The sequence below is a fragment of the Elephantulus edwardii genome, unplaced genomic scaffold (genome assembly GCF_000299155.1).
Source record: "Elephantulus edwardii isolate Elephantulus edwardi_28Jun2011 unplaced genomic scaffold, EleEdw1.0 scaffold00047, whole genome shotgun sequence".
In the NCBI taxonomy this organism is placed as follows: domain Eukaryota; kingdom Metazoa; phylum Chordata; class Mammalia; order Macroscelidea; family Macroscelididae; genus Elephantulus; species Elephantulus edwardii.
This window is the reverse complement of record NW_006399797.1, coordinates 12,697,446-12,707,673: the sequence shown is the minus strand read 5'-3', so window position 1 is coordinate 12,707,673 and position 10,228 is coordinate 12,697,446.

Genomic DNA, 10,228 nt, shown 5'->3' with positions numbered 1-10,228 from the left:
CCTGGAAAGGGTGAAACCAAGTTCCTCCTGGAGGCAAGGAGTTTGAGACTCACATAGTTTGAGCATGTAGCAAGAAGGGATCAGTTTTTGGAGAAGAATATCTTGCTTGGAAGGGTCGAGGGACAGCCAGGAGTGGAAAACCCTGGATGAAATGGATTGACACAAAAACTAGGATAAGAGAGTAGTTGTGTCAGAGACTGTGAGATTGGCTAAGAATAAGCAGGGTTCAGAGCTATTATGGTTAGGGTCACTATAAGTCGTAGTTGACTCAACAGCACTAAACAGCAACAACAATTTAGAAAAGTGAAGGGTCAACAAAAGAGAGGAAGACCTTTAATAAGATGGACTAACACAGTGACTGGAACAATGGGTTCAAGTTTTTCAGAGATGATGAGTATGGCACAAGACTGGTCCAGGTTCATATCCAGGTTCATGGAGTCGCTATAAGTTGTAGTTGACTCAACAGCATTGAACAAATTAAAAATATATTTTAAAAACTTGTATAACTTAACAAAGAGAGAACACACATGCACACAACTATTCAAAGGACTTGTGAATAGTCGTTTAACCAAAGAGAATATAAAATGGCCAATACAAGCAAAGCTGCTTGGTATCATCAGCCATTAGATATGCAAATAGAAACGACAATAATATATCACTTACATTTTAACAGCAATGATTAAAAAATACATAAAGCCAGAAAATGAGTATGGCAAAACTAGATTCACTCACCTCACCCCTCCCCTCATTACTGGTGCAGAGTTTATCTTCTTAACTATGAATACAATTCTTCCTCAGTTTTTAATTTCAAGCACAGTCGATCACATGATTGATTCAAAATGGCTCATGCCAGTCCGTCTCAGTTCATTAATATCTAGGATATCGATCTTTAGGTGTTACATTTTATTTCTGACAGCTTTGTTTTTCCACAGCCCTACTTCATACACTCCATGTTTCAATTATTGATGGTTGTTTTCAGCGAGTTCTCCTCATTTTGAGGGCCTTCCCCTCTAGGCTCTGCCTCTAATGCTTATACCCACATTCCTCTGTTGTTCATAGGGTTTTCAGAGGCCTATTTTTTCAGAAATGGATGGCCAGTTTTTCTCCCTATTGTTGTTATTGTTAGGTGATGTCGAGTCAAGTACAACTCAGAGTGACCCTATGCACAACAGATCTGAGCAATGTTGAATTCTGTGTTAGTCTGTCTTCATCTAGATGTTTTGCTGAAACCTATTCACCAAAGGAACGACTGCCTGTTTTAAAATCAGAAAAGGTATCCTTTCTCTATACATATTCAACTATACGCTGAGCAAATAATTCATGAAGCTGGACTCTGTGAGAGGTATGGGATGTCAGTATTGAGAGAAGACTCATCAACAACTTGTGTTATCCAAATTATACCACTTTGCTTGCTGAAAGTGAGAAGGACTTGAAATGTTTGCTGCAGAAGATCAAGGACTGAAGCTTTCAGTGATTTCACCTTTTTTGGACCAAAAATCAACACCTTTGGTATCAGCAGTCAGAAAATCAGGAGACATATTACACTGGGCAAGTCTGCTATCAAGGATCTAGAAAAAATATTGAATAGCAATGATGTATGCTTGAAGACTAATGTAAACCTGTTTCAGGTCATGATGTTTTCTTAGAACTGGACAATGAATAGTGATGACAGAATAAGAACGATGACATGTTGAAGAGTACTGAATATCCCATGGAAAACCAAAAGAACAAACAGATAAGTCTTGGAACAAATGCAGCCAGAGTGTTCCTTAAAGGCAAAGATGGTGAAGCTTCAACTTTCATACTTCGTATGAGGTATATTGTTAGGAGAAGGTAATCCTTGGAAGGTGACATCATGCTTGGAAAGGTGAAGGGTCAGAGAAAGAGACAAAGATCTTCAATAAGATAGGTGGCGACTGTAACAATGGGCTTGAGATGCTGAGGATGGCACAAGATAGGACGAGGTTTGAGTCAACTGTTCAGAGGTTTTCTATGAGTTGTACTTGACTTCATGACACATAACAACAGCAACAACAAGCCAGGTTAACAGCAAGATAAAATCCCTCAATTAGTTCAGATAGCTTCTCTGTCAATAGCAGTCAATACCTCTGTTGCAGGAAGTTATGGCTCTGAAGGATGTGTGCTGCTTTCTTCATTTTTCTTCTTTCCTGGTGTTGAGGTTCCCCAAATTTTGCCATTGAATCTTCTCAGTTTAGTGATAAAGCTAGAGAATCCCCTGGTGGATAGGCTATTGTGTCCTATGAGCAAAAAATGGCTTACTCAGATACTGATGATGCCGCTGGGCTGCCTGGCTGCAGGCCAGCTAAAGACCACGCTCCCAGGGGGACTATGTGTGGCAGAGGGAGCCCCACAGATTCACCTTACTTCCACTTTCCCACCTGTTTCTATGGTCAGGTCCAAGGCAATGGATAGAAAAGTCATTCTTAAAAATTGTAATATCTCAGCTGGTAAGTGGTCAAACTTGAAGTACTTTGAAGGTAGCATTTATGCTTAAAAAGAAATAACTAGTAATCTCTCTTGCATTGCTTTATATTTTTGGAATCAAGACTACATCAGACTCAAGAAATTACCTGAATCACTTTTGTTCCATTTTTTAAATTTTTGTTAAATAACGTGTTTGCTTTGTTTTTATTTTTTTAAGATGAGGAGGAAGGTCCTTGCCTATTATTTCGATTTCTCTACTTGCTATTGTTTTCTTCAAGTTCCCAATTGACCATTTTACTTGCTATTTTTCCTTTGAGTTTTCCCATTTCATCAGTGTTTTCATATTGCTTAGTATATACTTTATTGTAACCTGCATTTTTTAACCCTGTTTCAGTCTATGGTTTATTTATTTTCCTACTGCTTTTGCATGAATTTAGAGGGTCAAGGACTGCAGCCTTCAGTATGGACTGAGGCTCAATGTCAAGAAGACAAAAATTCTCACCACTGGACCAATCGGTAGCGTCAGGATGGATGGTGAAGAGATTGAGATTGTTCACAGCTTCAGTTTGCTTGGCTCCATGGTCAACACTCTTGGCACCAGTAGCCAGGAAATAAAAAAACGTATTGTGATGGGAAAGTCTGCGGTTAGGGACCTCTCTAAAGTACTCAAGAGCAGTGGTGTCTCTCTGGAGACTAAGGTGTGCCTGATACAGGCTATGGTTTTTGCAATCACTTGTTATGCATCAGAGAGTTGGACAATGACTGGAGAAGATAGAAGGAGAATTGACGCCTTTGACCTGTGGTGCTGGAGAAGAGTATTGAATGTATCATGGACTGCCAAGAAAACAAACAGATTCAACCTAGGGTTAAACCAGGCTGTTCCTTAGAGGCAAGGATTCTGGGGCTTCGTCTGACATACTTTCGACATGTTGGAAGGAGAGACAGGTCCTTAGAGAGGGACATCATGCCGGGTAGAGTAGAGGGACAGCTAAGGAGGGGAAGACCCTCTATGAGGTGGATTGATTCAGTGACTGGGGTAATAGGGATGGGTGTGTCAGAGGCAATGAGATTGGCACAGGATAGAGCACGGTTTAGGGATGTTGTACAATAGGGTCGCTATGAGTCGCAAACGACTCGACGGCACATAACAACAACAACAACGACATCCTATTTAGTTTCCTAAGATCCAGATCTGATACTTAAAAGAATGTTGACTATTTAAAAAAAAAAAGATCCTTGCCATTCTTGTCTGTTTCATGCCTATGAGGAAAGAAGTTTTTAACAGCTAATCTATTTTAGTGTTGAAAACACACAATTGAACATACCAATTCAACACTATTTGCATGTACAATTCAGTGATGATGATTATATTCTTCAAGTTGTGCTACCATTATTACCTCCCTTTTGAATTGTTCCTTTTCCACTAATATATACTCATTACACTCCAAGCTTCATAACTAACTTTTTAAAATTTTTTAAAAAAATTTTATTTTTTGTATATGTATCATCAAATCAGATCTGATTGGTACAGGAGGAGATTGTCCCCCTCTTTCTCCAGCAGTGAATCTGGTAGATTCGAATCACGCACCTCTGGCGCCACTAGTCCACCAGAGCTCCCCTATATCTCAGCTTTTGAGTTGCTCTTGTCAGTTTGAGTCTAGAGAGATAGTTCTTTCTAGGATGCAATGTTCAACTGATTTGTTTAAAGAGGAATTCGGGTGTAGTTTTGGTTCAATGTTTCTCAAGGTTCTGGAGGTTCATAAATGGCTCTAATAAGAAGTATTTAATTTTTTATTGAAGTGTTTTCTAATAATTTTTTATTTCACCATCTCTCTTTCCCCTCTCATTTGATTAATTCTTTTGTCATTAATTGCTGTGGAGACATTCTGACTCATGGTGAAATTAAGTGAAAATAAAGACAATAAGGGGTTGATCAGACATTATAATTCATTATATTAATCAATTGTAATTACAATTGACTCCTGGTATGTAAATTGGAATGACTCTGACGGGTATAGGAAAAAAGTACTAAACACCCGTGGACTTCCAAACAAAATAACAAACAACTTTTTCTTGGAAGAAGAACAACCAGAGTGCTCCTAAGAAGCAAGGATGGTAAAGCTTCATCTCACAGACTTTGGGCATGTTGTCAGGAGGCTTCAGTCCTTGAAGAAAGACATCATGTTGGGTTAGGTGTAGGGTCAGATAAAGAGAGGAAGACCCTTAACAAGGTGGATTGGCACAGCATCTGTAAAAATGGGCTCAAGCATATCAGAAATCATTAGAATGGTACAGAACAGGGCAAGGTTCAGATTGCTGTACATAGGGTTACTATGAGTTGTAATCAATTTGATGGCACCTAACAACAACAGGGATTTCATAGCTGAAAATTGTGACCTTCCAGAAGCAGTTTTCCAGGCCTTTCCAGGTACCTCAGGGTGGATTCACACCACCCAGTGATTTCCTCAGAGCTCTGGTGGTGTAATCTATTGACAGTCTCACTGGTAATCTAAAGGAGGCATTTCTGGCACCTGAAGGATTGGAGATGAGTCACTTCTGACTCAAAGGCAATGAGTGAATGACTTCCCTAATGTTAACTAATAAACCCATATGGCTTGTGCTCCCAAAAGAATAAAACAGTTTTAGAATGAAAATAAGACTCTCATACTAGTCCTCGTATTCTCAATTTCCTCTCACATGATAGTACTTTTCTTAATTTCATATATAGATCATCCTAGAGTCTTTTAGAATGCAAATACAAATAGAATAAATGGTGTCATTTTCACACAATTTTATGAATGGTCACATATTATAAATGCTCACATGAACCTTTCTTTTTCATTTAGCAATGTGTTTTACAGATTTCCTGTTGTGGTTACGTGCCATAGACTGTGGCTCATAGCAACCTTATGTACAATATATTTTACAGATTTTTCATGCTGCTGTTAGATGCCATTGACTATGACTTGTACTGAACTTGCACCATCTTCACAATCTCTAACTCATTGTTCCAGTCCACCTTGCTGAGGGTCTTCTCTTTCTCTGATCTTCCACCTTTACCACAATGTCTTTTCCAAGAACTGGCCTCTCCTGACAACATGCCCAAAGTATATGAGATGAGGTTTCACCATTCTTGCTTCTCAGGTGCTTCCTGGTTGCACTTTCTCCAAGTCTTATTTACTCTTTTGACAGTCCATGGGTGTAAAGAGAGTGAGGGCAATGTGGGAATGACCATATCTGACCGCTATACTGACTCCACAAGGGGGAACTTCCCCATCAGGAGCATCCATAGTGTGACACCAATTCCCATGAGGTCAGACATGTTCCCTATACTCCCCCATCTATTTCTACTAATTCCAACACTATTCCTACTGCTATGCTCGGTCCAAATCCATTGCACAGCTACACAGACTTCACAGAACCATATTCACAATGATGTAATTTATTAGGGAAGTTAACAGATTACAGCTTAGGTTGGCAACAGAATACGAATTCTCATTGTTGCAGTTTCTGAAGTGTGCTTGTAGACCATTAAGTTCTTAGCTTTGTGACTTTAGGCTACTGTTATAAAGTTTTCTTAGTTCTGTCGATTATAGCTTTTCTTTCCTAGCCCTCAATCAAGCTTGGGAGAAGTCCCCTACCTCTGTCTTTCATTGGGTCTCTGGTTCTTCGCTGTGGCTGCTGATGTGATTCTGTAGGCCCCAGTCTGAGTGTGCAGGAATCTCTGCCTCCAAAGGACGTATGCTGTATTTTTCGCTTCTTCTTTCTTGCTGGTAACGAGATCCCAAATTTGCTGTTTGAAAACTGCTCAGTTTAAACTTGGTGGAGTGGTGAAACCATCCAACCCCTTTGTGGATAGACTGACATTGAAAATTTCCAGGGATCTATGTGGTAAAGTTAAGGCTAATGGCCTAGGAAAGCTGTTTTAAGTAATAAATCTTCTACACCACAATTGAATGTTCAGTACTCTTCTGAGAACGGAACCCCACAATTGAAAGTTATTGGGGTTTTTGGTAATTTTTATAATTAATTTTAATGAAAGTTTACAGACTTAGGGATTCCAGTCATTCATTGTTGCACTTTTCTCCCTATCCACCCCACCCCCAATTCACTCTTTCCCTTAGAAAAAAGAAAAACTCTTTCATTATTATGTACTCACTCCCCCCCAAAGTTTTTTAAATTTTGTAATATTAATAATATTTTATTCAATCCACATTCTCTTATTGATTCTTTGTTTTTTTCAATAGAGATTTTAATGAAAGTTTATAAAGAACTTGGGTTTCCAATCGTTCATTGTTGCACATTTTCCTGCCTGCCCCTCACCCCCCTCAGATCACTTTTTCTTCGGGAAAAAAGTTTTTCATTATTATACAGACTCCACCACCACCCCAGACCACTTTCCTATGCAGATGTTATTCTGGACTCTTGTCATGCATGCCTATAATACCTAACATTATATTCCTTTTATACAGTTCTCTCCCTTGTCTGTTTCAATGCCTTGTAGATCTCCTCTTTTCTTAGTTTTCCCCAGCCCTCATGTCAGTCCTGTTTTATAACAGTGGCATTATGCCATATTTGTCTTTTTTGTGACTGAGATGTTTCACTCAGATAATGTCCTCTAGTGTCACCCATTTTGTATAATAATTTATGAATTCCTTGTTTTTCAATGTAGCGCAGTATTCCATTGTGTGAATATACCACAACTTCTCTATCCATTCACTTGATGATGGGCACGTGGGTTGTTTCCAACTCTTTGCTATTGTGAACAAAGCTGCAATAGACATGAGTGTGCATATATCTGCTTGAGTGGTAGTTATGGTTTCTTTAGGTATATTCCCAGTAGTGGAATTGCTGGGTCAAATGGTATTTCTATTTGTAACTTTTTGAGAAAGCGCCGCACTGCCTTCCACAGTGGTTGCACCATTTTAAACTCCCACCAACAGTGAATAAGGGTCCAGTTTCTCCGTAATCTTGCCAGCATTTGTTGTTTGATCTTATTGATTCTTTTACATCTTTTGTCATTATAAATGATGTTTTCACCATCCCTTTTATCTCCATTAGTTGTTGTTATAATGACAAGCTCAGCATAGGTATTGATGCCCTATTATTAGACATAGCCTAAGTCTTATGTTTTCACTTTCTGCTCTGAGTGTCAACTGACTCCAAGCTGACCTCCAGCAGCTGTAAATTGCACAGGAGATTGCCCATCTTTCTCCCAGGCAGGTAGATTTGAATTGCCTGCTTTGGGATTGGCAGTGCAACTCTTTATCCAGTAAGCCACATGGAGTTCCTATTTCTACTGAAGTAGGAAATCACTCTAGGTTATAAACAGTTCCTACTTCTTGTTGCAAACCAGAATTGCAATGAAGTTAAAGCACCAGAGGATGAATTGTAGAACAAAGAGTGAAGGAAGCCAGCTGAGAAGTGAATTACCCTTCCTATCTCTGGCCAAACTAGATTATCCTGAAACAGTAGTGTGTGCAATCTTTATTGTTGTATAGTATGAATAAATTCTGACTTATAGGTACCCTGTAAGACAGAATAGAAATCTCATAGGTTCTCCTATCTTTATGAAAACAGATTGTCAGGTCTTTTCTTTTATGGAGTCGCTCATGAGTTTGGACCATTGTAAGCAGTTGAATGTTTCACTATTGTGCCCCCAAGGTACCTTCCAAGGTGTTTATAATTCTGCAAGATCAAGCAATGAACTATTCAGTGGCCTGCTCAATAATATACCTTAAGTTGACTCTTTCTGCTTCCCTGTCTCTTTCCACTTATTCTTTGCACATGTTTTCTTTAACTTGCTTTTTCTTACAAAGCAATATTGAAATATTTTCTTCATTTTCTGAACTCAGGGATACAGTTTGAAACTCTGGGAACCAGGAAAAAACCGTCAAAGGTAATCGAGATAGGATGTTAGAGTTTCATCTAATCCCAATCTGAAGCTAGTTAGGTAGGTATTCAACTGCTAGTAGTAATAGGGCTGGCTAAATCCTACTTGTGGCAGTGTCAGAATCATGAAGGCAACATCTAGGATTATTTGGAATACAATATGGGGATAAACTGAGACTTTGACAGGTGTTGAGACATATCTCTACGTATATGGATGTAATTATAAGGAATGTGAAGGGAACATGACTTTGTTAATGGTGTTATTGTTGTTGTTAGGTATTGTTGTTGTTAGGGTCATAGGGTTGACTCATACAACCCTATGAACAACAGATCTGTATCCTGTCCTATCTTATGACATGCTCACGAACTCTGGCACATTTGAGCCCAATACTGCAGTCACTGTTTGTATTTACTTGTTTGAATATCTTCTTTTCTTTTGCAGTCCAGCCACTTTCACAAACATGATGTCCTTCTCCAATGAATAGCCTCTCTTAGAAAAATGCCCAAAGTATGTGAGATGAAGCTTTATAATCTTTTCCTCCAAGGAGCACTCTGGTAGTACCTTCTTCAAGATGTACCTGCTTGTTCTTTGGCAGTCCATGGATTATTCAGTGCTCTTCTCCAACACAGAAGTTCAGAGGCATAAATTCTTCTTTTGTCACCTTAGTCATTGTCTTGCTCTCAGCAGCATAGCAAATGATTAAAAAGACCATGTCCTGAATCAGGCATACCTAATTTTTGAAACTAAAATCATTGTTCCTCAATGTTTTGGAGAGATCCCTGAGTGCACACTTTCCCAGTGCAATACTTCTGATCTCCTACTGGCTGATGTCAAGTGAATTGATAACAGCAGTACCAAGTTCTTGCTATTAGCAATAGCAAGCAGTACTTGCCGGTCCCAAATGTTAAAGGCATTGGGGAGTGCATATAATGTTATTTTTGGCCCAGCTATCTCTGTGAGAGCCTGATAGTCACTATGTTGATTAGTAAGCTACTTCCATTTTTCTATATTCAGCTCTCCAAACTACATTTCTGCCTTGACAGCTTGCTTTCTTTTAGGTTGTCTCCTAAATAACACTAGATGGAGACTGAAAGCCTGGAGGAGGAGGAAGAATCTTTTTTTCAATTTTTTTTCATTTTATTAAATTTGTTTTTCATTTCAATGAACATCTACAAAGATTTTGGAATTCCATTCATTCATTGTTGCACCCTTCTACCTGCCCCCCTCCCCCCCTCCCTGTTTGCTCCTCTCCTTGAAAAGCAGAAGAAAAGCTCCCTCATTGGTACACAACCCCCCCCTCTGCACATCCCCCAACCACACCCACAACCCCAAATATAATCCACTCTGCAATTTTTTTCTCTCTTTTTATTTTATTATTTTATGCATATACCGTCAAATTGGATCTGACTGGTACAGGAGGAGATTGCCCCTCCTTCTCCAGCAGAGCATCTGGTGGATTTGAACTGCATACCTCTGAGATTGTAATGCAGCTTCTTGCCACGATGCCACCAGAGCTCCCTGAATCTTTTTATTTTGTGTTCTGTGTCCATATCACTTCTCACAGATACCAGTTTCAGCATCCAATACCCTTCCTCAGAGGCTTGAGTACCTGCTGAATGGAGGTTCTCCAACCTTTTGATTGTTTTTTATTGTTTTTTTAAATTATTATTATTATTAGAAAAAACACTTAGAGATTTTATTGTTCCCAATATGGTGGCCTGGATGGATTAGTTGGAAATGTGGAACTCTTCCCATCTAATACAGAAGATAGAATTTAAGAGTTTGGGAGGAGAGAGGTGCTGAAGTAGATTTATCACAAGTAACTTCCACTGCAACCCACTAACTAACTCACTACATCATGAAGCGGATACTTCCAACATGAAGGCATTA